This window comes from Petromyzon marinus, chromosome 13 (assembly GCF_048934315.1).
Source record: "Petromyzon marinus isolate PM22_M1 ecotype Great Lakes invasive population chromosome 13, UKy_Petmar_22M1.pri1.0, whole genome shotgun sequence".
NCBI lineage: Eukaryota > Metazoa > Chordata > Hyperoartia > Petromyzontiformes > Petromyzontidae > Petromyzon > Petromyzon marinus.
Genome location: NC_133679.1, coordinates 13,344,160 through 13,371,368, shown reverse-complemented (window position 1 = coordinate 13,371,368; position 27,209 = coordinate 13,344,160). Strand labels below are relative to the sequence as shown.

General features: G+C 49.3%; 1 long non-coding RNA gene across 1 annotated transcript; it reads right to left on the bottom strand.

The window, feature by feature from the left end:
* Position 1: 1 nt before the first annotated feature.
* On the bottom strand, positions 2-27,209 carry LOC142924437 (uncharacterized). Its single transcript, XR_012941660.1, has 3 exons — positions 26,997-27,209; positions 967-1,093; positions 2-552 (listed from the first exon to the last, which is right to left on the bottom strand). It is a non-coding gene; the product is annotated as an uncharacterized LOC142924437 (long non-coding RNA).

The following is a 27,209-nucleotide window of genomic DNA, read 5'->3' as shown; positions in this document are numbered from 1 at the left end:
CCCTTACACAGTTTGCCGAGCATGAACCCAAAGGCCCAAAATGCCAAGCGGCCGGCAACAAACAGCGCCGCCAAAGCTGCGATAGGTTAAGAGGGCAACACGTCTCTTGGATTGAGCGAGGTTTATTGTTACCATCAGAGCTTGGAGAGATGAGAAGATGGGAGAGAATTCCAGAGCGGAGCGGTCAGCGCGAGGGACAGCTCGACAGACTGGGAACCTCAACACGGGAGGACGAATCAACGGGTGAAGCACGTGGGGGGGACGGGTAACCGCGCTGGTAGCGATAGAAGAGTGACATGGGGGGCGGCTGACGAGCACGCGCATCAACATGCTCGTGCCATCAAGGGGAAGGAAGCGGCAGCCACGCTGATGATTTCACGGGCGAGTGTTTTACACCGGCGCGGCGCGGAGGGGGATGGGTGCTTGCACAACGAAATCGAAGGCTCGGAGATTACGAGATTGTAGGAGCGGTCCTCGGGAGGTCGGGCGTCAATCTTGTCAACGGCTGTGAGATCACGTGCAGAGACGCACAGGGAGAGTGAGAGGTGCGTGCTTGGAGGTTACACCGAGAGGCAGGGAAGGGAGTGGGGGCACACGGATGAGAGAGCATCCGCAAGTTAGAGACGTCGTATTGAGTGTTGAGAGAAAATAAGTGGTGCTTGGGCAAACTAAAACTGTTGATAATATATATTTGAGCGGATAAGGCCCACTGAGCTACATAACTCTTTTTCAGAAGTGACCTGGTCACAAATGATAGCTCAACAATGTGGCTTAACGTCTCACCACCGTGGCGCAAGTTACAACAACCACAAACGATACAAAAAAAACTATAGGAGTTAAAAAAAGAGAAAAGGTTAGCAAGTTACTAAAGGTAAGCACATATAAAAAAAATATATATATATATAAATTACACTGAATGGCCGGACACGTGGAAGAGGCCTTCACCCAGCAGTGGATAGAGGATACCTGATGATGTGGTGCCGGGACAGGGCGAAGGATGCAGTGCGGTGCGATGATGCAGGACATCACCAGCAGTCGCCAGGACCCTCTTCACTTCGGTCCTACGACTTTACAGGATTCTTTTATTTTCTTTCTTCAAGATTAATTTCGGAAAGAACACACAGCTCACCATCTTAATATAACAACAACAACAAAAAAAGCCTCAAACATTTACAAAGGCAATGTAATTTGAACTACGCCGTAATTGCATTGGCACAGGATAAATGGTTTGAAATTTATATTTTAATGGATGTATTATTTGTAGTGCAAGCATGCGACGTGCCGCCGTGTAATTATTATTAATTAGGCGAAGGTGAGAGACTTGGACAGAGCAAAGTTGTGTCGTGCAGTTTGTAATTAGCGGTTGCCGCGACATTCTTGATTTTTCTGCTCTACTTGGGTTTGCTTTAATGAGTGCATCCATGCTCATCCATGACTCCCAATGATAAAGGAGCAGCCCTGACATTGCTGCCAGAAGAGCATTCCCTAGATGGAGTCACAGAACCGCAATATTTATTCATACTGGAGGAATCCGATGAGCTAGAAATCTCTTTTCACAGATTTCCAGTAGGGGAAGGTTATTTGGCCTACTCTTCCATGCTGGCCAGATGTCTTGGAAGAGGTGGGTGTACCCACACTTTACACAACCAACCGATCGACTTAACTGCGTTGAACCTTATTCTTTGGTTCTTTCGGTAAAGTAACGTAGGTGGAAAAAATAATAAAAAAAAATGTTCAATTAAATCACGACGTTTTGATTGCAACACAAGCAATCATCATCAGGTGTGACAACCACAGCAAGAAATATTTTTTTTACTGAAGTGGGAGAGAAGCCAGAGTTAGGTCAGTTAGATAACTCAGAGGGGAGGGGAGGGAAAAGTAAAATATATTTCTTGTTGTGGTTGTCACACCTGATGATGATTGCTTGTGTTGCAATCGAAGCGTCGTGATTTTTTTTCCACCTACGTGACTTTACCGACAGAATCAAAGAGTATGGATCCTTGCAGTCACGAAATCTTCAAATCTAGAATGCGTTTAACCTATCTACTTCTGCCGAGCGGACAGAGGCGTTTGGGGGATTTAAGAAACCTGTACCGTTGTTTCAACTTCCACGACGGAAGATCAAATCGAACCGGTGACCTCTGGATTACAGTGTCCAGTGTGCTGACCAATACATCACGCCAGCATCATCTCCGCTTAGCCCGGTTGGCTATGTATGGTGTGAAAGAAGTTCAACATACATACATATAGAGAGAGTGTGCATATCGTGGGAAGAGGTAGTACCACCAACACCGGTGACGATTATCTGAACCAGTCCTAGGCCTCCTTTAGGTCGATTCAGTCTCAAATGAGTTCCTGCTGCGATGTGTAAAACATCGCCACTATGGAGACAAAGGCGGCCGGGCGTGGTGTTGGCCATCCACCCCCTCGTGTGCCGTGCCGGCCTTCATAGGTGCTCGCTAACAGCACTTGCCCCAACAGTCTGGTAAGGCCATTCAGGGTATCTTTGTCTGCCTTTCTGTATGTATGTGGTGGTTAGTGGTATTGTAGTGCTTACCACAATGTGTGTGCATCTGTATGTGTGTGTGTGCAAAACACATATTAGTTTCACTGCTCCTAGCGCCCAGCGAGCTGGGCTGTAGATCACACGCTGGGCCATTCATTACCCTTATGTGCAATTGTTTGGGAATTGCCATTCTTTATTAGGGTACAACTTTTCAAATGGTTGGAGGCAGCAACAGATGGAGATGGGGGTGGTCTATTGATCAAGGGAAAAATGAATACATTATTCGGCAAAGGTCCCCTGAAGGGCTCCGTGTAAGTTATCACATTTCAGGTTTTTCTTCCTTTCTTAAAGCAATCTCGGTCGATTAATAATTCACTAAGCCCCCTTTATATTATGTGTGCGTGCATGTGTGTGCATTTACTTTCCTCCTAAAAAATATTCATTACCGCTTCAGCCTAATATGGCCCAATTGAACTGCGCGTTAACCCGCGCCTGGCCCGAGATATTCATTTGAGTCTTTGTTCGTTAGGGTCCGTTACAAATGTTTTACGGAGGTGCCGAGGCGATCCCACAAGTCAAGCCGCCACAGCTGCTGCATCCCGCCACGTTTCCATGGCCATTCTGAGAACGCCGATCCGTGCCGGACTTTCTTGAATTGTTTTTCTTGTTCCGATGCTTGGATTGCCATGGCCTTGAACCCTGACCTCCACCCCCCCTGCACCCCCACCCCACCCCCTCTCATTCCCTCCAAAGCCAGAGGTAAGTGATGGTCACACTTTAATTATGTTTTTATCTTCAGCTAATTTTAACACAACATTGGCTTCCCCCAAACTAAAATGCACTATTTTTACAACCTTCAGCTCTGTTTTTTAAATGCATATTAAATAAGGAGACACCGTGACCTCCGGACGTTCAAGTCACGACCGCCGTCAAGGGTGGCCCAGCTCAATGCCAGCAGCTGCCTTCGGACAGCGAGGCACCCGGCCCCCGTACGGAGCTCCCTGCCGTGAGAAAAAAGCTCGCAAGGCCAAGGCCCACTCACCCAGACTGTCCACCAACCCACTTTTAACTAAACTAAAATTCGCAAGGCCCCACTCAGTCTATGTAGCTCTTTTTCGAAAGCGGCCTGGCTATCACAAATGATAGCTCAAACGAAGTAGCGTTTCGTGTGGAAACGTATAGCAGCCAAATACTTTAAATGCATGTTAATTCAAATTGTGGAGGGAAAAACCAGAGGATCTGGAGAAAAATCCACGCGACCACGGGGGGGATAGAGATGCATACTGCAAATACAGGCAGTCCTCGATTTACGCGCTTTTGCGATCCGCAATTTTGGAATTAGCCATTTTATTGACATACGCGATTTTGAGATACGCCCGCTTTTCCATGAACGCATCTATTGCGTATGTCAAGGAGTGTCTGTATACAGGCGTCAGGGTCGGGATCGAACCTACGATCTCCTGTATACCAGGCGAGGTAGTTACCATCTCGCCACCACGGCGCCCCAGTAGCCGTTAGAAACGCGGCATCCACCAGCCTCCAGCCTCCCACGTGGCAGAAGCTAATTTGTGGAGTCGTGACTCAAAACGGCCCTCGATTAATCTGTGGCAAGTCAGTGGTGGGAGCCGGGCGTGCGACGTGAGCGAGGTTGGCGTGACCTCAGCCAAGGGAAACGCGCGGCTCGCACCTTAGTTTGCCCCGGGGGGCGTGGGGGGGGTGGGAGCGCCACGCTCGCGGGTAAGTAACTCGCTCTTTAACTCGAAGCGAAAGCCCCCTCCCCCCCAACCCGCCACGCACATACGCTCGTCGTTCGCTTCGGGAACCCGCCAGAGTTAAGTCGCAGCCGGCCTTGAGTGCGGGTGACCTTGTGCCGTTATTCAGTGCCGCAGCGGCGGATCGCGGTGCCTGACGGTGGCGGCGGCGGCGGCTGCTGCGTGTGTGGGTGGCACCTGGGCGTCGCTCCTTCCTGCTGTGATATTTACACCGCTTGATTGCCACAACACACCCGGCTCATTGATGTGAAGCAGGACGATGATGATGACGACGACATGGATGTATGGATGATGATGATGGTGGTGGTGGTTGATAATTCATAATGGCTGGATGTATATATATATTCACATGACTTGATTGACACTACTATTTATTTTATGTTTATTTTACCAGGTAAGGCCCCACTGAGCGATATTGTTTTCAAAAGCGACCAGGCCATCACAAAATGGTGGTTCAACTAATTATCACGTGGAAATGTATAGCAGCCAAATACTATACACTCCCAACTGATTCAAAATTTTGAGGGAGAAACCTGGAGGACCCGGAGAAAACCCCACGTGACGACGGGGAGACACGCAAACTCTACATATACAGCAGCAGGCGTCACGTTTGGGATAAAACCCACGACCGCCTGCATACCGGGTGAGGTAGTTAACATCTCGCCACCACGGCGACCAGAGCAGGCTCATTGATGTGAAGCAGAATGATGACGATGATATGGATGTATGGATAATGATGATGATTTATTAATAATGGCCGGATGGATATGATGATGATTACGATTGAAAGAAGATGACTGATAGTTGTTCGTAATGGCTGGAAGGACATATGATGATTATTATTGATATTTTATGATGGATGGAGGATTATGATGTTTAATGATTGATGATTATTGATACATTTTAATGGGTGAGTATGAATAAATGCTGATGATGATAATGCATGGATATATGATAATTAACATATGATGCCAATGGATGGATAATAAAAATGTATCATTATTTTGCATTATTCATGGAATTTGCATCTTTAAAAACTATAATTTGTAATGCACGTAGTTTGCATACATGGATGATGGATAGATGAGGATGGTAATGATCATCAAGGATGATTATAATAATGATGATGATGATTAGCAGCATTTACGATATCAGAGCACTGGGCATAAAAAGCCGAGTTCAGACGTGGGATTCAGCCGCCAGTGGTTAAATTGTGTTCTCAGATGTTGCGAGCTCATGGTCTTTCCCAGATTACTAATGACGGAACCAAAAAAAAGAACCACCCACCATCGCATGACATTTGCTTTGCCACTTCATTTGGCCTATTCCAGCTCTGAGAATAACAATGTAAATTTTATTGTCATAAAGAGGGCATATTGAAGGTAATTTGCAGTTACGTCAGTGACGTATGTATGTTGATCTTCTATCGCACTGTACGTAGCCAACCGTGCTAATCAGAGGTGCGGGGGGTAGGGAAGGACAACAAACTAAACACCAAAAGCAGTTGTAAAGAAATTAGTTAGTCAATGTAGATTTTTAAAGTGCACAGCTCCAGTGCCTTCCTAATATCCGAAGGCAGAGCGTTCCAGACGGCCACAGAAGCGCACCTAAACCCGCACAATGCGGTGACATCATCATCATCATCATCATCCGGGGACATTTTCTGGCAACAGCATGATGCACTGCTTGCTGTGAGCTCCGATGTAAAGGTATTCGTCTCATGACGTGAAGCCAATTGGTAGAGTGGAAAAATAATTGGATGGGGGAGGGAAAAAAACAAAAGGGGTTGACTGCCAGCGGTTGGCTTCCACATCTGTGTGTCGCCGTCTTCTTTCTAATGTGACACGAGTAAGCTTCTCCCCCCCACCCCCGCCCCCCCCCCCCAAAAAAGGGGGTGAAGGCTTACGGATCACAATGCTCCTTCGTCCGAGACCGCCGAATGCATTCCGTCCGGTTCGCGATGGTCACCTTTCCCCTGAGCGCTTCGCCCGGAACATTTTAACAGCCGCCAAGCGCCATTAAAACCCGCGTGCCGCCCCCCTCGCAGAATTAGATAGGAAAATGTTAAACGAAAGAAAAGAACGGGGTTGTTGGGGGGGGGGAGGGGGGGGGGTACGAAATCAATCACGGCGCGAGTCAACGGGGTCACTCGCATTTGTTCCGCGGTGTTTGAATTGATCGAGAGCGACCTACCCGCTAATCACTGTCGCCGAAGTAACGAGCGCCCACGGAGGTGGTGTGGGGTGGGGGGGCGAAGCGTCTTGCAGTGCCAAGCCGCTTCTACCCACCGCCACACGCCAACGCATCGCCGCTTCCCCCACCGCTTTGCCTGCGCACAAGTGTCGCACCCCAGGGCCATTGGTCTCTGTGTTTGCCGGGTGGCGGGGATCGATTTGTGCCCGGGGTCTGGTACCGCTGCGTTGAACTTTGTCGCAGTACAATGTTGGCGACAGACAGAGTGCCGACTCGGGTGTACACGTGGCGGCTTTGGTCTCCAGCGAATGAAGTTGGCGGCCCTCCCCAGCGATTGCGTCGTTTGTACACGAGCCGAGGGGCACGAAGTAGGCCAAGCCACTGCCGGATGAGGGAATCCCTCGCCGTGTTACGGCTATTTGTCCTGTGGTGTTTATGATGATGAACATCCCATTTCAATCCACTGCTGGATGAGGGCCTTGTATTTTTGTCTTGTATTTATTTTGTTGTTCGTTTTGTAGCGTTATTTCACCTAGCATTAATGTGCAGAGTATTAGACAATAAAAATAATCATTTGCATTGCAGCCCATAATTCGCTGTTGGTTAAAAGCCTCTCCATGCAATGTAAGGGTTATTTTAAACTATTTAAATGACCTGGCCACAAATAGCAGCTCAATGAAGTGGCTTGTCACGTGGAAATCTATGGCACCCAAAAACTCTAAATGCGTGATGTCAATTCTGAAATATGGAGGGAAAAACAGGAAGACCCGGAGAAAAATCCACGCGACCACGGGGAGAGAGACACGCAAACTCCAAATATACAGACGTCAGGGTCGGGATCAAATCCACGACCTCCTGCATACCAGGCGAGGTATTTAACATCTCTCCACTCATTGTTGGCTGTGGCCGGGAATCAAATGTAGATCACCACACTCACCGATCCACAACAACAAAGAATAAAGTTTACAGGTCAGTGTGGATTGAAGGCCAGAGCGCATTGACGTGGCAGCATAGCGGTACAGTACAACGATGGGTATTGCTGCACTGCCTACCCTCCCCTGCCCACAAAGTATCCGTGCCGCAGCAGCCTTTCGAATCTGCTTTAATGGACGAAAGATCACCCATCTATCCACCACCCCCCCACCCATCCATCCAAGTTTCCGTCTCGGGTTACGCTGAATGACGGCGAGTTGTAAATTTGCGTGCACCATCCAGGCTCAAAGCAGCCTGCTTAGCTTCTGCGATCCAATAAGACTGGGATGCATTGTGGGCGATTTGGTCAGGGCTTGGATTAATAAAAAAATATGGATATTATTGGAGTACATACAGAGGGGGTGGTGGTGTTACCCCCTCCCCACCCCGACTCCCCCGCCCCCTACATTTCCTCTCCTGTGGCGCTCGAGCCAATGATGTCAACGCAGGGGCAAGCAGCAGGCGCATCTCTCCATCGCGTTGGGACGTTCGCTCAACTTTTTGAAGACGAAACGTCGAGCGTTATAGGTCCCTCCGCGCGCGTCTGCTGGCTGACCGCGGCGTTTATTGTGAGTGCGGCGCAATGAATACTCTGGGGGTGCGTGCGTGTGGGGTGGGAGTAGTATAACACGTGTGTGTGTGTGTGTGGGAGTAGTATAACACGTGTGTGTGTGTGGGAGTAGTATAAAACGTGTGTGTGTGTGTGGGAGTAGTATAAAACGTGTGTGTGTGTGGGAGTAGTATAAAACGTGTGTGTGTGTGTGTGGGAGTAGTATAAAACGTGTGTGTGTGTGTGGGAGTAGTATAAAACGTGTGTGTGTAGTATAACACGTGCGTGTGGGGTGGTAGTAGTATAACACGTGTGTGTGTGTAGTATAACACGTGTGTGTGTGTGAGTAGTATAAAACGTGTGTGTGTGTGTGGGAGTAGTATAAAACGTGTGTGTGTGGGAGTAGTATAAAACGTGTGTGTGTGTGGGAGTAGTATAAAACGTGTGTGTGTGTGGGAGTAGTATAAAACGTGTGTGTGTGTGGGAGTATTATAACACGTGTGTGTGTGTGGGAGTAGTAGTATAAAACGTGTGTGTGAGTAGTATAACACGTGTGTGTGTGAGTAGTATAAAACGTGTGTGTGTGTGGGAGTAGTATAAAACGTGTGTGTGTGGGAGTAGTATAAAACGTGTGTGTGTGTGGGAGTAGTATAAAACGTGTGTGTGTGTGGGAGTAGTATAAAACGTGTGTGTGTGTGGGAGTAGTATAAAACGTGTGTGTGTGTGGGAGTAGTATAACACGTGTGTGTGTGTGGGAGTAGTAGTATAAAACGTGTGTGTGAGTAGTATAACACGTGTGTGTGAGTAGTATAAAACGTGTGTGTGTGTGGGAGTAGTATAAAACGTGTGTGTGTGGGAGTAGTATAAAACGTGTGTGTGTGTGGGAGTAGTATAAAACGTGTGTGTGTGTGGGAGTAGTATAAAACGTGTGTTGACTTATGCCCGCGGCTCGGCGGGACGGTAACTGCCGCTAGGCGGGCGATTCTCTGCGCCAACCAAACAAGTTGGCGGAAATCTGAGAAAACGTGCTCTCGCGCGTATAGGAAGAGGATGATCTGCGTTGTTGTTGTTGTTTTAGATCAGGGGTGGGGAACGTCCGGCCCGCGGGCCGTATAAGGCCCGCAAAATCATTTGGGTCTCTGGCCCTGCCAAGGCAACCGCAGGCGGGACTCGAAATTCAATAAGTCTAGGAGCAAACCTGGAAAAGCAGTTGCGAGTAGCAGCAACATCATCAATACCAGCTAACATCATCACCATGCCTCGCCAAAGAGAAGCAGTTCCAGCCATCGCATTAGGGGTGAGTTAATTAAATGTTTGACCAAATATAACAGGCTAATTTTTAAGTTGATAATTTTGTATGGCCCGCGAATGATGTTATAAATATCCAAATGGCCCTTGGCAGAAAAAAAGGTTCCTCCCCCCTGCTTTAGATCTATGTGTGTACGCTGAACTCCTTTCGCACCGTACGTAACCAACCGCGCGAATCAGAGGTGCTGGGGCGAAGGACAACAAACTAAACACAAAAAAAACACTCCTTAATACATTTAGTTTTCAATCTAGATGATGATTTAAAATTGCATAGCTCCAGCGGCTTCCCAATATTGGAAGAAAGAGCGTTCCAGACGGCCGCAGAAGTGCATCTAAACACGTGTGATGCAGTGACCGACTTGTTCGATGGTTAGCCAAAAGCCACTGCAAGGAATATATACCACAGGGCAGAGAAGGAATTGGGTCGATGCTATGGTGGTAGAAGGTAAATAGACACTTCACAGACACAGAGAGAGAAACAGTCTTAGACATAAAATATCCGGGCAAAGTCTGTCGTTGCTCACCGGAAGGACAACAAACTAAAGACAAAGAGCAGTTCTAAAGAAAATAGTTTTCAATATCGAATAGTTTTCAATATCGAATAGTGGTGTAGTGTATCGTGTGTAGTCGTGTAGCGTATAGTGAATTGTATAGTAGTGGAGTGTATAGAATTATATATGTTGAACTTCTTTCCCACTGCACGTAGCCAACCGCGCTAATCGAAGGTGCCGTACTTCCATCCAAGCTCTCCGTAAATCTGATGGAAATTTTAAATTAGCATCTGCTAGGAGGAGGGGGGCGGCCGTATTTGCTTTATTTATTTGAACACGGCTGAGCGGGAACCACAAAAAAGCCCCCCAACCAGGGGAAGCGTAGTTGTGAATCGCAACTCGTAATAAACCAGCTCCATCTCTGGCAGGCAAGACTCCCTCCCTGCATCGCCACAGACGGAAAGAGAGCGAGAGAGCGAGCGAGCGGGCGGGCGCTCCGTCGCCACGAGGTCCAATTTGGCTGTCTCAGAGACTGAAGATTTCAACCTCTTACTCCGCGACAGCCTTCACCGAGATAATGTTCGGCGTTTGTTTTTCGCGTTCCTTGAAGGCGACCGTGCCCCCGGGCGCCGTGCGCGGGTGAGAATTGAGAAGTTACGCGGCCTGTAAATAGTTTTGTCAGCACAGTGGCCACGATGTTTGGAGTCTCGTCCCGGCGCGTGAAACATCGCTCTCCCGATTAGGAGGCGAGCGTGAGATGAGCGCCGTGGATTATTCGCTGGGCATTGATGTGGCTGCGCACGTGGCCTGTAACCCAGCACTGTGTGGAGGCAGCGAAAGGAGGTGGGGGGAGGTCGGTGTGGATCGGGTGAATGTTGTGAAACTCTCACTTCCTATTGGGCGTCGAGGTGGTGTCCTTACCCCCTGGCTCGCCACGGGGAAGGCGGCGATGCAGATGTTGTCACTCCAGCTGTCCCATCTGTATGGGAAAGTGCGACTTTGTGGGGGAGCTGTCGCCAAATGGGGATTGGACGTGAGGTGGCCTCGTATGAACTGTGTGGAGGAGCCGTGCTTCTGAAATCGCAGCGGTGAGTCTCGTTATCCAGTGGAGGCTCTCCAATTTAACACGCCCTGTAAAGGGTACCCATCGCGTGTGAAACTGAAATGTTTAAGTGTCATAGCTGGGATTTAACCCAAAATAAAGGACAAATCAAATCTAGCACGATGGAGGATTTTTTTTCAGGCCATCGTTAACCGGGCTGAGGTTATCAACTTGCTTCGCTTGAGATTCATCTGGCTTTATCGCAGGTGGCGGAAACCTGGGTTCGAACCCAGGTTCTTAGACGTGGTGACCGATTCGTTGATGCGACCACCTTGAGCCACGCGGGCTCACGTCTACTTTGCCTTATCATCGCACACCTGATCCTGGCTTTCACACTCCTCCTCCTTGAAGACCCTGGTGGTGTGACCATCAACCGCATCAGAACATCATCATCGGCAGGCCCATGTTGCACCACACCTCCTTCATGAATGTAAAATTAAAGGCACGATCTACAGCAGTGCGACTGTGGCCGTGCAGACCAACTACGGACCGCAGAGTAAACCCATAGAGATTCATAGAGTTGCAGAGAGACTCGTCGACATGCATAAAGACCCGTAGATTACTCTGAAGATGAATCGCAGTTCTGCGATTGTGGCCACGTCACCTAAACTATGGACCGCAGAGTAAAGCCATATAAATTAAGAGTTGCATAAAGACTCGTAGACATGCATAGAGACCCGTTAGAGATACTCTGAAGATGATTCGCCGTTCTGCGATTGTGACCACGTCACCCAAACTATGGACCGCACAGTAAACCCACTGTGGTAGTCTGCGCTCCTTCAACAGAGGAGAACAAATAGCAAAGCGACACGAACTCTCTCTCTCCTGAAGCCCCCTCATCATGGCCAGTGGACCTCGACATTGGTATTTAATTCCTGTACCGTATTGCCGCGCGCAAGAAGAGAATGGTTTTTAAATTTTAATATTCTTTGGGCGGACACAGCCTGCGGGCTTTGCAAGTCATAACAACCAGAGGCCACGTTTCAACTCTGTATCTCTGTATTAATTTTACATTGCAAGCTGACGTGACTAAGCGGGGGGGGGGGGGGGGGGGGGATCGCCGGGGACGTTGGGATGGGGTGGGGTATGACATGAATTGAGAAAAAAAGGAGCAAAACTGCGTGAAAACTTCCTCTCAATATTCCAGAGTCCTGCATTGAATGTAAATATTTGGGGCCCCGGCGAGCACGGAGATCGTCCTCGCATACAAAATCACCGCCCTAAAGGGGGGGGGGGGTGTTGTGACATTCACGGCGCGGCCCGCGACGTGGTAGCCTCGCGTCGTCCACCGTGCGCAATTATTGATGGCGTTCGCGCTGCACTCGAACAGAATTGCAATGATTGCGAGCGACAATCGACTCGCCGCGGCACGACGCCGTGCTGGGGTCTTGCTCGGCGAGCGGGCCCTGTCGCTCGCGCGAGAGCCTCTCCTCTCCCGCTCGCCGCCATCGACTGCCGTCAATCCGGCTGGAGTGGGGGGGGGGGCGAGAATGGTGCCCAACCCCCCCGCGATATTCTCTTGCGCAATGGCCCAAAGACCGCTGAATGTTAGTTACAGGTTCAGTGAAATAATGAAGAACGCCCGTCGTTGTGTTTAAGCGTAGATTTGTTCCGTTAGCTTTTCTGCCTTCCTTCCCGGTCGGCGATGGGTTTCTTCTTCGATCGATCGATCCGTTATTTTAATATTTAAACAAATTAACAGCGATATTACAAATTATTCGCTGATCCATATTTGTTTTTTTCGGGGGGGGGGGGGGGCATGTGACAAATATGGATCGCGTTGTATTGGCAAGAAAAAAACAAGGTGAAATAATTTTGGTGATTGATTCTTTATTTTCAATCGGGTCAGATCACACTGAGAAAAACAAACATTACCAACAACGCGATATTGGTCTGAATGTTTATAGCTTCTTAAAACATAAATATGAGCATCTCAAAATGCTGAACGGGGCCACGGTTGTAAACATGAACAGCGCAGAGGCAACCTGCGCAAACCGAGAGGCACGCGCCGGGGCAGGCTGAGCAGCGCCGTGCGCGCGGAAAGGCATCGACCCCTGTGACCCCGCGCGCAGATGGGGGACCGCAGGATCACGTGCACCGCTGTAGATGTACGCAATAGCATCGCTAATTTACTTCGCTCTCTTTCTCGGCCGTGCGTAACGTTTCCTGACCCCACCCCCCCCCTCCACCCTGCCTCCGCCCGGAGCGTCGTCGCTCCACGCCGAGCTGTCTCTTTGCACCAGCCGAGTTCTTCAAAGTGGCGAATCGTTGACACTCGCCAAGGTCTCCCTTGTGCTATAAAAAAAAAAAATTCTTACGCGATAAAAACAAAAATGTGGGAGACTTATTAAGCGGATGTGCCGAACACAACCCCCACCGTCACAAACGGAGGACATCGCAGAATTGAGAACTCGAAAAAATTTTAAACGTGCCTATTTTAGTTTTTTGTTACAGCATGAGTGCTTTGACTGAGCACCAAATTGCCCTGGAATTGAGACCTCCTGCAATTCCTGCGATTTATACGCGGCCTCGCTGATGACATTTAACTGCGGTTGAAAATTGGCTTTCACCTCTTAGCGCTCGCACGACTCCATCACACCTCCTCCTCCTCCACTTCCTCCTCCACCTCTTCTACGCCGCTCAGCCGGAGCTCCAAAGTGCCGCTGTCACCACCGCTGCCACTCGGCCACGGCGCGAGTGACCTTGTCGGATGGTGGTGGGGAGGGGGCACAAATAACTCAGGGGGGGGGGGGGGGGGCACGTCACTGTGAACGTCAATCAGACTTTCAACGAATATTAAACGCTGAAGCGGTTTGAGTAGGGGTGCAATCTGCTTGAGTAGGTACACAAGTTGAACTTCTTTCGCACCGTACGTAGCCAGCTATACTCATCGGAGGACAAGAAAGTTAACACAAGACTAAAAGCTACTCTAAAGAAATGCACGCTTCGTTAATAATAACGCTGATCTCTGCATGATCCACCAACCCCACTTCCAAAGCACGGGGTTACGGAGGTTTTGTGAATCGCCACCTCAGCAGTTCTCTTGCTGTAGTTGTCTCACCTGATGACGATTGCTTGTGTTGCGATCGAAACGTCGTGATCTATTATTATTTTTTCTACCTACCACGTGACTTTACCGAAAGAACCAAAGAGTATGGGATTCCTGCAGTCACGAAAGCTTCAAATCAATATTAATCACCACCTTTTGATTTTGCACAAGGTTTTGCTTGACTGTAAGAATTTTAAAAAAAGGCGAGCTGGGGGGGGCGAGGGGGGAGGGCACGCGTTGAGCTTTTAGGATGCATGCGACGGCTCATCAGCTCGCCTCCAGCCCACCTCCCTTACCACCACCTCCCCCCACCCCCCGGGCTACGGGGACTGCTGCTGCTGCTGCTGCTGCCGCCTCTCGCGCGCGGCCGCGTGGGTGGTGCAAACCGCGAGGCAGCGCCGCTCGCGGTCCGAGAGAGAGGCCGCCGTCAGAGGCACCGCGCGTGCCGCCGGCACCCCTTTTGCTGCCGCGCTCGGCGCTTGCCCGTGAGCCCCTCCCTCCCTCCCTCCCTCCCTCCCTCCCTCCCTCCCTCCCTCCCTCCCTCCCTCCCTCCCTCCCTCCCTCCCTCCCTCCCTCCCTCCCTCCCTCCCTCCCTCCCTCCCTCCCTCCCTCCCTCCCTCCCGCGGTGTCCCTAGCTCGCACGTCCGCAGGTGCGCTGCTGGGGATGCTTTCAACTTTGGTCAAAGTCAAAGCGTCTCCCTCCCTCCTCCTCCTCCTCCTAAAAAGAAAAGTTCAAATGAGCGACGGGGCCGGTTTCTGTACACGCCCGGGGCGGAAGTTCCACGACCCGATGGTGGGTGGGTGGGGGGGGGGCGGGGGGGGTCGGTGTCTCCGTAGGAAGATGACCGCAAGTGGAACGTCGCTGCGTCGCGGGCGGCTGAAGCTATGACGCGGCCCAGGGGTTTTTTGCGCGGCTGCGGTGCCACGAGGCTTCTCCGACGTCGTATCCGTGCCGCGTGCCGTCGTTCGACACGACGTCCAACGTTTCGCTCCGCGGGGGGCGTGGGAGGGGGCGCTATGCAGCACAGCCCCGAATAAACCGAAGCGGCCAACGGTGCTGATGCTCTCAAGTGTGGAGCTCGGACAGCCAAGAGGCTGAGCGGACCCTCAAGGGAGTGGGATTCGAACTCGCATCCTTGAGATTGCCAGTCAAGAGCTCTAGCCCTAACACCGCCCGACTTCCCCCACCCCCAGCCCCCAGCCAATACCACGAGCAAATTGGACCACAGTGACCGCTCAGCGTTATATCTGCGTGCCTCCCAGGCCACAGGTTCAATATTCGCGCGTTCCCTGCCTTGTCGCGTCGCTGTGCACGGCGGGTCGGCGAGAGCCGCGGGTGCCCCTGATGAGAAAAGCGCGAGCGAGTTTCACTTCTTCTTTGATTGCAGCGGAGGCTTAATGTGCACGTACACTCAGGTGTTTGCTTAGCCCTGCCCTGCACCGTACAGGTGCGGAGGCGGCAATGAGGGGTCGTGGTAAGATTTGTCGGTGGGGTTTGCCGTTTCCTGAACACTCGCGGCAAATACGGGGAAGTGTTGGCCTCGGCACTTGATCACCGGGTAAACAGAAGCCCCGATAAAAATAGGAATAGGATATTGACACCCCAAGGCAGAACAGCAAGCGGAATAATTAATGTCTCCAATTAGCGGCGACTGCGGCTGCAATCGCATTACTATTTAATAATCGTATTGCAGAATCTACTTAATTGAAAAAACTAAATTATACAAAATAATTAGCTTTTTTTTCCCAGGTAAACCTCGTGTTGCGGTGGAGTGATGGTAACAGTGGCCAGCGCGCATGCACTATGAACCCAGGCGCCACGGTGGCGAGATGTTAACTACCTCGCCTGGTATACAGGAGGTCGTCGGTTCGACCCCTCCACTTTTAGAATCAACATGCATTTCAGAGAGTTTTGCTGCTATAAATGTCCGCGTGACAAGGCCACTTCGAGAAAAGATCTGTATAGCTCAGTGGGGCCTTACCTGGTAATAAAAGAGATCGTTTTTAAATAGTTGAAATCTCAGTTCGATCCCCGGCAACGGCTAACATCAGTGGCGGCCGAGTGATATCGAAAACTGGTGCCGCCCCCCCCCCCCTTCATCAAACCACAGTGAGGTAAAGTGAGGTTCAAATAAACCCCAGAACGAACACGACATGGGGGGGAAACATTTATCCAACAGTGGACTGACAAAGCGGGCTGCTGCTAGTAATTGTTTTTATAACATTAGCATTTTAATAGTTTTTTTTTGTGAATTGAAGTACAGTATTCATGTCATGCTCATTTAACGAGTTCATTATCAAGGGGTTCAGTCGACCTTTCACAAATCATCCATTCGCAATCACTGCGATTCGAGGCTCGCGATTTGGACCACCGGTCGATGATTCTTTTTGTTCTCATGCTGCGAACAGATCGTGAATATTACAGAATCGACGACACGATACGCGCAATTGGAAGGCACGTGTCGTCGGTGTTAGAAGCCATTCTAGTTGACGGATCGATCGGATTCGCAGGTACGTTTCTACTAATCCGGTCCGCCGTATCGGTTCTGCAGCCGCACCTCCGATCGGCACGGTTGGCTACGTACGGCGCGGAAGAAGTTCGACATAATGTACGTGTGCACTCGCATCACACGGTCGCCAGCAGTCCCGCTTGCAAGCGGTTTCAGGACCACGAAATCAATCTGCACGCAAATAAAATCCAGATGGCTCATTTAATTAGCCCGCCTCTCTGACCCCCCCCCCCTTCCGCCTCCCCTACTTCTTTTGAAAGCCGTAATAGGGTTCAGCGTTGTATTGCAATATCATGCTCATATCCCATCGCACTGAAGTGGCATTGCACGACCACCCTCGGGCACGGTTAATCCCGTGCAATTTAAGGGCCACGCCGCGGTGAGAGGGCCGCTTTTGTTTGGGTGCTTCGAATAAATAAAGAATCCACACGAGGTGAAGTGGACGTAAACAAAACGCTGTCATTAGAGCTGTTATGGTTCTGGTCGGATCCGTGTCTGTGTGTAGTTTCCTGCGTAAGTAAATGCTTCTTTGTGATAATGAAATTTAAACCGGCGTCAGATTAAAATGTGAATGTCAGCAAACTTTTAATATTTTAAATTTTCGAATTCACTCATGATTAAAACTGGAAGAAAAAAAACACGTGATAATTGCGGATACAAAGGCGCGGCGAACGAACGCGCGCAACGCACACTCTTAGCGTTGTCCGATATTTAATTGCATGGCTGGAGCATGCATAGCATTATCGGTTTCTCCCGTTTGACAGGATTGCTTATATTCTTTTTCTCAACAGCCAAACAGAAAGATGCTTCTGCTAAATGCGGGCAAGTTGATTCATATTTCGTTTGTGGGGTGGGGGGGGGAGGTGGGGGCAAACAGTTTGAGAGCGCGCTTCCACCAGACGGTCGCTCGCTTTGCAAACCTCGCATCCTCTCCATCCTCCTCGAATCCAGCCGAAAAAATGACGTCCGCAAAATAAAAACGACGACGACGATGACGATCCCTTTTTCGCTCACCACACACACCTCCGATGATGAGCACGGTCTGGTCACGCACGGCACGAAAAAGAGTTCAACGCACGCAAGCAGGCGGCGCGTTTTCGGCGAGGTCTGCTCCCGACGCAGCGGTCTGGGGGCCCGATTGTCTCGATGCAAAGTGAGAGGAGTCGCTGTGGCCATCCTCGACACCAGCAGCCGCACAACCGAGAAGAAGGAAAGCCGCTTCAGTGCGCAGTCGCTTCTCCCCTTCCACCCCCTCCACCCCACCCCCGATGATAATTTATGCGGATGGGGGAATTTGCATTTGCGGAACCGCTAATTGAAGGGTTCGTCAGGATAAGTGCCCTCGTCGCAATTAATCACACGGGGGGGGGGGGGGGGGGGAGGATGGAGAGCTCGCGTACAGGTGGCACGAGGCAGTAGGCAGTGACCCCCAGCTTACCTCCCCCCCCCCCATCCCCCCCCCCCCCATCCGGCCAGTGTATCTCACAAACACATCTGTTGCTTTCATATTGGTCGAATATTGCAGTAGGAACAGTAATAACAGTATGTATATGCACGTATGTTGAACTTCTTTCTCGCTGTTCGCAGCGAACCGTGCTAATCGGAGGTGCTTGAAGATTGGTTTGGCAAAGGCAGCATTGAATCCAAATTGTTAATTCGAATGCATTGCTAAATATATGCATCGAAAAGCCGCAATTATACATGTGAGGGGACATTAAACAAGTGAGAAATAGGTGCGAAAAGCACTCCGAGTCACACTTATCACTTCATTTTCAAATATCGACACCCCTATTAATAATTTGTCATAATCACATCGTCATCAGCTCACAGTGGCGGGCTATCTTTTCCAGGTTGGTGTCACTCTTTAGTATCTCATTATCAAAACCTTTTGCTCACGCTTGCGTAAGGGAGCTTGGAGCGTCGTGGTTCGTGCACTGCACTGCGAACCCGGCGACTCGAGTTCCATTCCCGCGCACGACCAATTAAAAGTGGCGAATAATTTGTAACCAGTCCCGGGCCTCCCCTAGGGTCGACTCAGGAACCTAAACCGAGTCCGGTCCATCACGAATTCGCGCCGATCACACTCAGTCCCATCTTTTGGAACGGCCCTGTTTCAGGTTCCGTTGCGCAAGTGACTCCAAGACGGAACCCGGAACATGCGCTGGCAACTCGAGTCCCAGGCCTTTCGGGGCCTGAGACCCCCCCACCTCCCCCGGTGAAACTGCTCTGGCCGTAGGGCACGAAAGGCCTTGCGCATGGACGCAGCGGCTCGTCGGCGACGGTTCCGGACAGACACTGCGTCTCGCAAACACGGCGCGATAACAATCGTGAGATGAATCGAAAGGAGGAAATTCTGCCGCTCGTGGGGGTTTTCCTCCCGCTGCTCTGGAGGTAATGGTGTCTGACAACCGTAATGCCGGGTGTCAAAGTTGGACCGGGCGGGGAAACAAATGCGTTGCCTGGCACGGACGCTTTGTTATTCGTTCCGCCCGTTAGAGAGCGGGCAGATATAAAAAAAAAAAAAACCCCCACAGGTGACCTGCCCCTCGGCCAGGAGATGCAGACACAATGAGTCACTTGGCACGGCTTGTTGTGGTCCTGGCGGCACGCCGTCCATCGACGAGCCTCACTCGGGGCGCCGTCTTAATGCGAGGTCATCGCTCACGGTGAGGAGCGGAGGTGACAAGCACCCGGCTCTTACCACACCGCGTGCCCACCCGCAGCCTCCCCCAAACTGTGGCCCGTAGAGTGCACCGTCGTAGCCTGCGCACCCCGTCAACGCAGGAGGAATAGCAGAACAACGTCAAATCTCTCCTGCAGCACTCAAGAATAATACACTTCCACGTCGCGATATGATGGCTGCCGTGACAGCCTAAGCCAACAACAACACCTGACGTCCCCATCCGGGCCCTACACCTGTTTGGCTGACGCCACCTGACAAGGTTGGGCGCGTCAAGAACGGCTCGGCCACAAGCCCAAGCGTCGAAGGCAAATCGCCACTTCCCATGGCGCCGGTTGGCTTCGCGTCGTGCGCTGGAGAAAACGCCGGGAGGCCACGGAGAAAAACCCACGAGGTGGGGAGGGGGGTGGGAACGGCGCTCGGTACTTCTCGTCTTACCAGCAAACCCCGGCCAGCCACCTCTCGAAACGATCGGCTCAGCCCCCGCTTAGGGTGAGGTGGGGAGTTGGTGTGCATTCAGGGTGATTTGACCTTCGGCGAAAGCAACGGTGAATCGCAACGCAGGTTCGTTCATTACAGAAGAGCTGCGCGATAATTTCGTGCCACAAAAAGCCCCTTGCAATTTACCACCCCCGGTGGCAAACCGCACTAGCCTCCAGACATTATATTACGATGTATAAATAAACACGGTTACTAAACTAAATAAACATGCACGGGTGGGGTGGGGGCAGAGGTGGCGCAGTGGTTATCAACCTTGAGTCAGGTGAAGCCGAGCTCGGTTCCGGGCCGCGGGTTAATAACGTCAGTTGCGAGTGACATCTCCACCAGTCCGCCCTCTTCACCGGCCCACACTCGCCAGTATGGTGAGTGGGGTCACGTGATGGTCTCAACTTGTGGCGCGCACGGTGTTTGTCTCTCGGCGGAGGGAGAGAGCGAATTGGAGGCACGGGGAACCCAGCACACGGTCGGGAATGCATCAGCCAGGTGGTGAGCTGGTGCCAACAAATTATCACCATCACGGTGGCTGGGAGATGTTAACTACCTCGCATGGTATACAGGAGGTCGTGGGTTCGATCCAGACCCTGACGCCTGCTGCTGCTGTATATTTGGAGTTTGCATGTTCTCCCCGTGGTCGCGTGGATTTTTTTCCGTGTCCTCCGGGTTTTCCCTCCACATTTAGAAACATTTGTTTAGAGTCTTGATTTGAACCCTCCCCCCTCTCCCCCCTGTGCCAGCCCCCACCCTTCCCTGCACGCCACAACCCTCCCCCTCCCCTGTGAACTCCTACAGCCACAACTAGACAAAACTCCTTCCCCCCTTTCCCCACCCCCCTTCCGTGCCTATATAAAGCCACAACAGCAGATACTTCTCACCTTAAGACGGACGCTTGTGTTACGACCGAAACGTCGTGTTTTCTTTAATTATTTTTTTCTATCAACGTGACTTTACCGAAAGAACCAGAGTATGTGTTTAAAGTATTTGGCTGCTCTAAATTTCTACATGATAAGCCACTTCGTTGAGCTTTCATTTGTGGCCAGGTCGCTTCTGAATAAAAGGGCTACATAGCTCAGTGGGCCTTGCCTGATCAAATTTGGCCTTCGTACATGAATGGCTCACAAGTGATAACATCACATTTATTCCTCTATTTAAGATCGAAACAGAAGGAAGATTTCTCCACAACTCTGGCTGCCGCCTGATGATGCTGGTTGTAATTACTGGCGAAACGTCGTACTTGAATTGTAAATGTTGTGGGTTTACTCTTCAACACACCGGTGTGCTGTACTAGTAACGAATTGGCAAGTTTTGTTTACGTGACAACCTTACTAGTTGGCCGTGTCGGGTGGTGGCAGGTTTAAATTTATATTTACGTGATCTAATCCAAAAACCTCTAGTTTATAATTACCCAAGCTCTGCAGTCTCCTATATTTTAAGATGTTTTCATCTAACTAATGTTGGAGGAAAATGGAGCAACCCGCAGGAAACCCACGCTTGCAAGGGGGCAGAGAGAAGGGACATTATATATTAGTCGGCATTTCGATGTATACCGCATTTCTCCTGGCAAGCCAGGCGTTAATGTCACCTCCTCGACGCCCGCGGGATTGGAGGTCCACCGCATCCGCGTGTGATCCACCAACCCACATCGCTGCTGCTGCTGCCTCCCACAGTGCTGGATCACGGGCAGCCGTGCGCAACAGCCACCACCGCCCCGGCTTTCATTAAGCCGTGGATGGCGAAGCGCTGTGTAAATGAGGCAAGCGCCAGGCCTCGCTGCGCGCTAAATTGCAGGATAAGTGCACGCATTTTGAGGAAAAATCGGTTTGAGCCCTGTGCATGAAATGTCATCGGACATCTTGCCGTCAAATTTCCGGCACTCTCGCTCTCTTCTCTCTCGTGTCTCCACTGCCACTTCTTTGTGCCATTGTTTCCAAACCGACAGAGATGCTCCTTCAATTACCACACTTCACTTGCAAGGCACGAGCCAGATATATATATAAAAAAAAATTCAATTAAACAGATCCCAACAACGGGTTGCATTTTAAACGTAATAAATCTTAAGTCACGCTCGTCTCGTGATCTAGTGTAACGCTCTTTTAGCGTTGTTAGTATAAACGAGGTGCAAGCCATTGCTTTTATATCTAACTAGCCTATAGCCCGTCCAAGGACGGGTGTATTGCAGTAAATCGGAAACATTCAAGCGAAAAGCAGACCGTGACGTGATATTCATTGCATCCATTTGTGTGAAATTTGTAAGGGCGCGGTGACGCAGACTTAATTCGTTTAAAGGTTATAATCCAATGTTCATCGTAACGTCCTTTTTACTTCTATGTCTCAACAGCGTGACGGAGATCACGTGACGTGAGGGTTCTGCCTTTGTAGTGAGGGTTGTGAGTTGACGCTGTGGAGGGGGGAGGAGGCGCCTCCCCCCCACCTCCCCCCCATGTGGAGTGACATCACCAGCTCATGATTATTAATGAGGGGGGGGGTCCATTTGAAGGACGTCACCTGTTCATGATTAATTCTTAATTAGGGAGGCTGTTCGATGTGGAGTGACGTCACCCGTCCATGATTATTGAGGGGGGTGCTCCATGTGGAGTGATGTCACTCCGTTCATGATTATTAATGAGGGGGGTGCTCCATGTGGAGTGACGTCACCCGTTCATGATTATTAATGAGGGGAGGTGCGCCATGTGACGTGACGTCACCCGTTCATGATTATTAATGAGGGGGGGGTGCTCCATCTGGAGTGACGTCACCTGTTCATGATTACTAATTAAGGGGGGTGCTCCATGTGGAGTGACGTCACCAGTTCATGATTATTATTGAAGGGGGGTGCTCCATGTGGAGTGACGTCACCAGTTCATGATTATTAAAGGGGAGTGCTCCATGTGGAGTGACGTCACCCGTTCATGATTATTAATGAAGGGGGGTGCTCCATGTGGAGTGACGTCACCCGTTCATGATTATTAATGAAGGGGAGTGCTCCATGTGGAGTGACGTCACCCGTTCATGATTATTAATGAAGGGGGGTGCTCCATGTGGAGTGACGTCACCCGTTCATGATTATTAATGAAGGGGGGTGCTCCATGTGGAGTGACGTCACCCGTTCATGATTATTAATGAAGGGGGGTGCTCCATGTGGAGTGACATCACCCGTTCATGATTATTAATGAAGGGGGGTGCACCATGTGGAGTGACGTCACCCGTTCATGATTATTAATGAAGGGGAGTGCTCCATGTGGAGTGACGTCACACGTTCATGATTATTAATGAAGGGGGGTGCTCCATGTGGAGTGACGTCACACGTTCCACAGACATTCTTGGCTCATATTAGTAACTAGCTTGTTAGCCCGTCCTAGGACGGAAGCTGTAATATTAAAGATGTAAGTTAACGTTATATTCTGTGATTTTTTATTTTATTAGGAAATGTAGCACATAAATATTTTATTCTTAACTTATTGAATTAAATTAAGGACTTTGGAAGATTTCTCGGTATCGGATATTTTGTGTGAATCTCTTATCACTGTTCGAAAGCTTTCCCTGCAGTTGGCTATCCTTGATGAACACTTTGATCCGCTGAGGATATTTTCATCTAGACAGAGGCACGTACAAATGGCCATGGGAAAATACGGGTTCATTGAGATGTAATACTCAACTTTTCAAAAGTCTGACCCTGCGACTTGTTGATCGCCATCGCATACGCAGGAATTATCGGAATTTGTTGTCGTTTTAGTACGTAGGGAAGAGTGACATCACTTGGGGCTAGGTCGAGTCTAGGGATGAAGACGATTTCGCCTCGGTTGCAAAGGCGAACAACAATCTCTGTGGATGTACAATTTGAAAAAAAACCCCGCAACTTCACTTTAGCACTGTTTTCAAATCACCTGAAGCTGTTACCTGACAAATTTATCTTCGCCGATTGCCGCTTGACAGCGAAGGGCGATTAAAGTCGAGTGCCGCTACTGTCTGAAGCAACTTAGCAAATGACGAAGACCAAAAAGAAGCGTTAGAGTTACCAATAAATTGATCAGAGTGTAATTTTATCTCGCCTAAATGTAGGGACTATTGAAAAAAAGAATGTCATCAAACACTTCACTGCACTTAACTGTAGCACTGTATTAATGGCAGTGGTTGCTGCACGCGACTAAGCCATAAAACACCTGATGAAGGCCGCTTGTGTTGTGGCCGAAACGTCGTGAGAATATTATTGTGTTATTTTATTTTATCAATTTTTTTTTATTTTATTCTCATTCTACGTGACTTTACCGAAAGAACCAAAGAAGATGAATCCTTGCAGTCACGAAAGCTTTAAATCGAAATGTCACAGTAGTACCGCATTTAACGGACGTTCAATTACTTGCATCCACTGCACTCATACCCACTTGTCTTTCGCTTTCGCTCGCCGGGGGTTTGAAAACAATTGGAATTCGATGCAACGTCTGCAAAGCAGGAGGGAAGTGTTTCTCGTAGCATCACTTGGAAGCGTAAAGTCGACTTGCCTCTTGTTGGACGCGCCGAAGGAAATAAATAAAGGCGCCAAATGCACTGCGATGCGGCGTAGGATCGTTTACTGACTTCACTTTCTATAAGGATACGTGAAATTTAAAGCGAATTTGCGTACTTTTTTTTATCATAGCCGCTCGACTCTCTTCTGCGTTGGTCAAAAAAAATCCAGGTACACGTGACTTAATAATAATGAGGGGAGGGGGGGGGCATGTGGAGTGACGTCACGCGCGGGACACACACACACACAGCCTTTTTTAGCTCGTTACATTAGTTGCTGCGTTGATTTCTTTATTAGCTTTACTTTACATAAAGAAATGTCAAAATGAAAGGTAATTTGCGTAAACAAATGTTCGTTTCCGCTCCACCTTCATGCGGAGTGACGTCACCCGTTAATGATTATCAATGACGGGGGGGGGGGGGAGTCCACGTGGAGGACCCATTTTAGTTCCATTTATTAGGTATAGATAGCCCTGTGAGCCATTTGGCTCTTGAATCGGGTGCAACCGCAACAAACAAAAACATGAACAAGAAAACATCTTAAAGTGGCTATGTGACTGTGCAAACAGAAAATCCAGGAAAAAAAACATCGAAATATTCCTGAAATAGCACCGTACACCAACGCTGTGTGCAAAACTCCCAGTGGGATGCAAGTCAAACAACAACAACCACAAGACAACTAAGATGAAGGCCATCAGTCTAACTCCGTACTACAATAAACAAAAACATGGCCAAACAAAAAAAAACTTTTCGAAATCACCAAAATAAAGCCATAAATGCAATGTAACAGTGACCACAGGGACTGTGGCCGAATTTTTTACAATAAACTATATAAACAACATGTAACACCAAACCCTAGAGCCATAGCTGGCTGCATGAGTTACTCCACAACAACAGGAGCATCAGTCGGAGTATCAAATTTTTCAATGCACCTTTAAGATCAGAACACTAAATCAAAAAACAGATAATAATTTGCAGCGGTCAGCCGGAGCAAAATATTTAATTTTATTTTAGGCCACTGAATAGCAGTGGCAGCTAGGGGTGTACAACTCTTCTAGAGCAGTTTTGAGAGAAGATCTCATAGGCAGCGATTCCAGTTGCAGTTTATTGGCAATAGCATTCCAGACCCTGGGAGCATCAATAGCAAAGGCCCTTCCTCCGGTTTTTGTACGGCAATAGGGAATGTGAAGCTGGTAAATGAGCGAAGACCTGAGGTCAGATTTGTTCTTTGAAACAGAGAGGAGATCCAGCAGGTAGTCTGCGGATTTTTTGTAAGTACATCGTGAATAAATAAGATCTGGTGCACAAGCCGTCGAACATTAAGAGATTTTAAGTTTGACCCAATGTAGAGATCAGTGGTGAGTCCTATATGGGCAGTTCAATGCAAATCTTAAGGCCGAGTGATAGATGGAATCAAGCATCTTCAGTACAGTACTTGGGGCTGATTTATACACGATGTCACAGTAGTCAAGTAGAGGCAGTATGGTAGCTTTTATCAATTCCAAACGGAACATTGGGGGGAAGCAGTGCTTGTGTCGATACAGAAAACCAATTTTTATTTTTGTCTTTTTACCAATATAATCAATGTGATCTTCAAAATTCAGTTTTGAATCCAGGATGACCCCAAGATACTTATAGATCTTGACTTGCTCTATTTGATAATTATTTAAGGAATGTAATTGGGGAAAAATAGCTTCCTGCTTTAATCCCGGTGAGAAGCATAGCACCTTGGTTTTGGAGGTATTCAGAGCTAGTTTAAGGACAACTAGCTGATCTTGTAGTTTGTTGAAATCTCCCTGGAGCTTAGCAATCACGTCATCCGGAGAGCGGCCAGCAGTAATCAGTATCGTGTCATCTGCAAAAAGATGTACCCAGGAATGATCCAGGTCAGTGCCCAAGTCATTGACATAAAGAGAGAACAAGAGGGGGCCGAGGATGGAACCCTGTGGAACCCCTTTTGTTATCTTAACACTGTTTGACCTCCAACCATCTGGAAATACAGTTTGGGTGCGAGAAAAGATGTAATTTTTAACCATTTTACTGCGTTTTCGGGAAAACAGAGGCAACTTAGTTTACTAAGCAGGGTGTTGTGGTCTACTGTATCAAAAGCTTTGGACAGGTCAAGAAAAAGACAGGCAGAGTACTGCTTATTATCAAGGCTACTGTAAATGTGACCCCACCTGTTCATGATTATTAATGACGGGGGGCTGGTCGACGTGGAGTGACGTCACGCGCGTTACACACAGACATTCTTGGCTCATTATTTTAGTAAATGGTGATGCACACACATGTTTTTTTCTGTGGCAGGTCACGTTTCCTTACTTTGCTGCCCGCATGATCTGGAACTCCCTCCCATCATCATCACAATCAACCATCATCGTCGTTGGCCATGATCAATCCACTGCTAGATGAAAGCCTCCCCCGTGCCGCCGCCGCCGCCGTGTGGGCTGACAATCCACCCGGCACCCCCACACGGACCTGATCCCATCATCAACTCCCATTCCCTCTCTGTTTGAGGTCGGCTCAAGACCTTCCCTCTTTTCCTCTGCCGATGACTGAAACTTCTCTTTACAGGCATTATACATCTTGGTAGCGCCCCAGCATGCGTTCTTGATTTTTTTTAAAAACCGGAGCGCTATACGAAACGGCGCTATAGGAGGTCATTGTCACAAGGTTCCAATGGGGGATGCGTTCTCCACCGCTATATATATTGTACCTATGGGCGACATACGAGGGCGTCATTGGGGGTATCGGCAATAGCCTTAATAATAATGATACATCTATTAAAGCTTTTTCATAAATAAAGGAAATACTAACTTTTAAATCATGACACTGAAACAATGCAATGAGTTGTGTACTCACCAACGCATTCGGTCAGAGCTTGCGTTAAGATGAACGAACCACCGTTCTGCCGTGAGCACACGTTCCACTTTACAGTGCTAAACAATGGGATTACTCGATCCGTGGTGGTCGTCAATTAATCGATGCGGTGCTTAACCCTCGACGAATCGATACTCTTACCGTGTATATCGCATCGACTAAGAGCAGGATCGATACAAGACACGCCTCGATTCC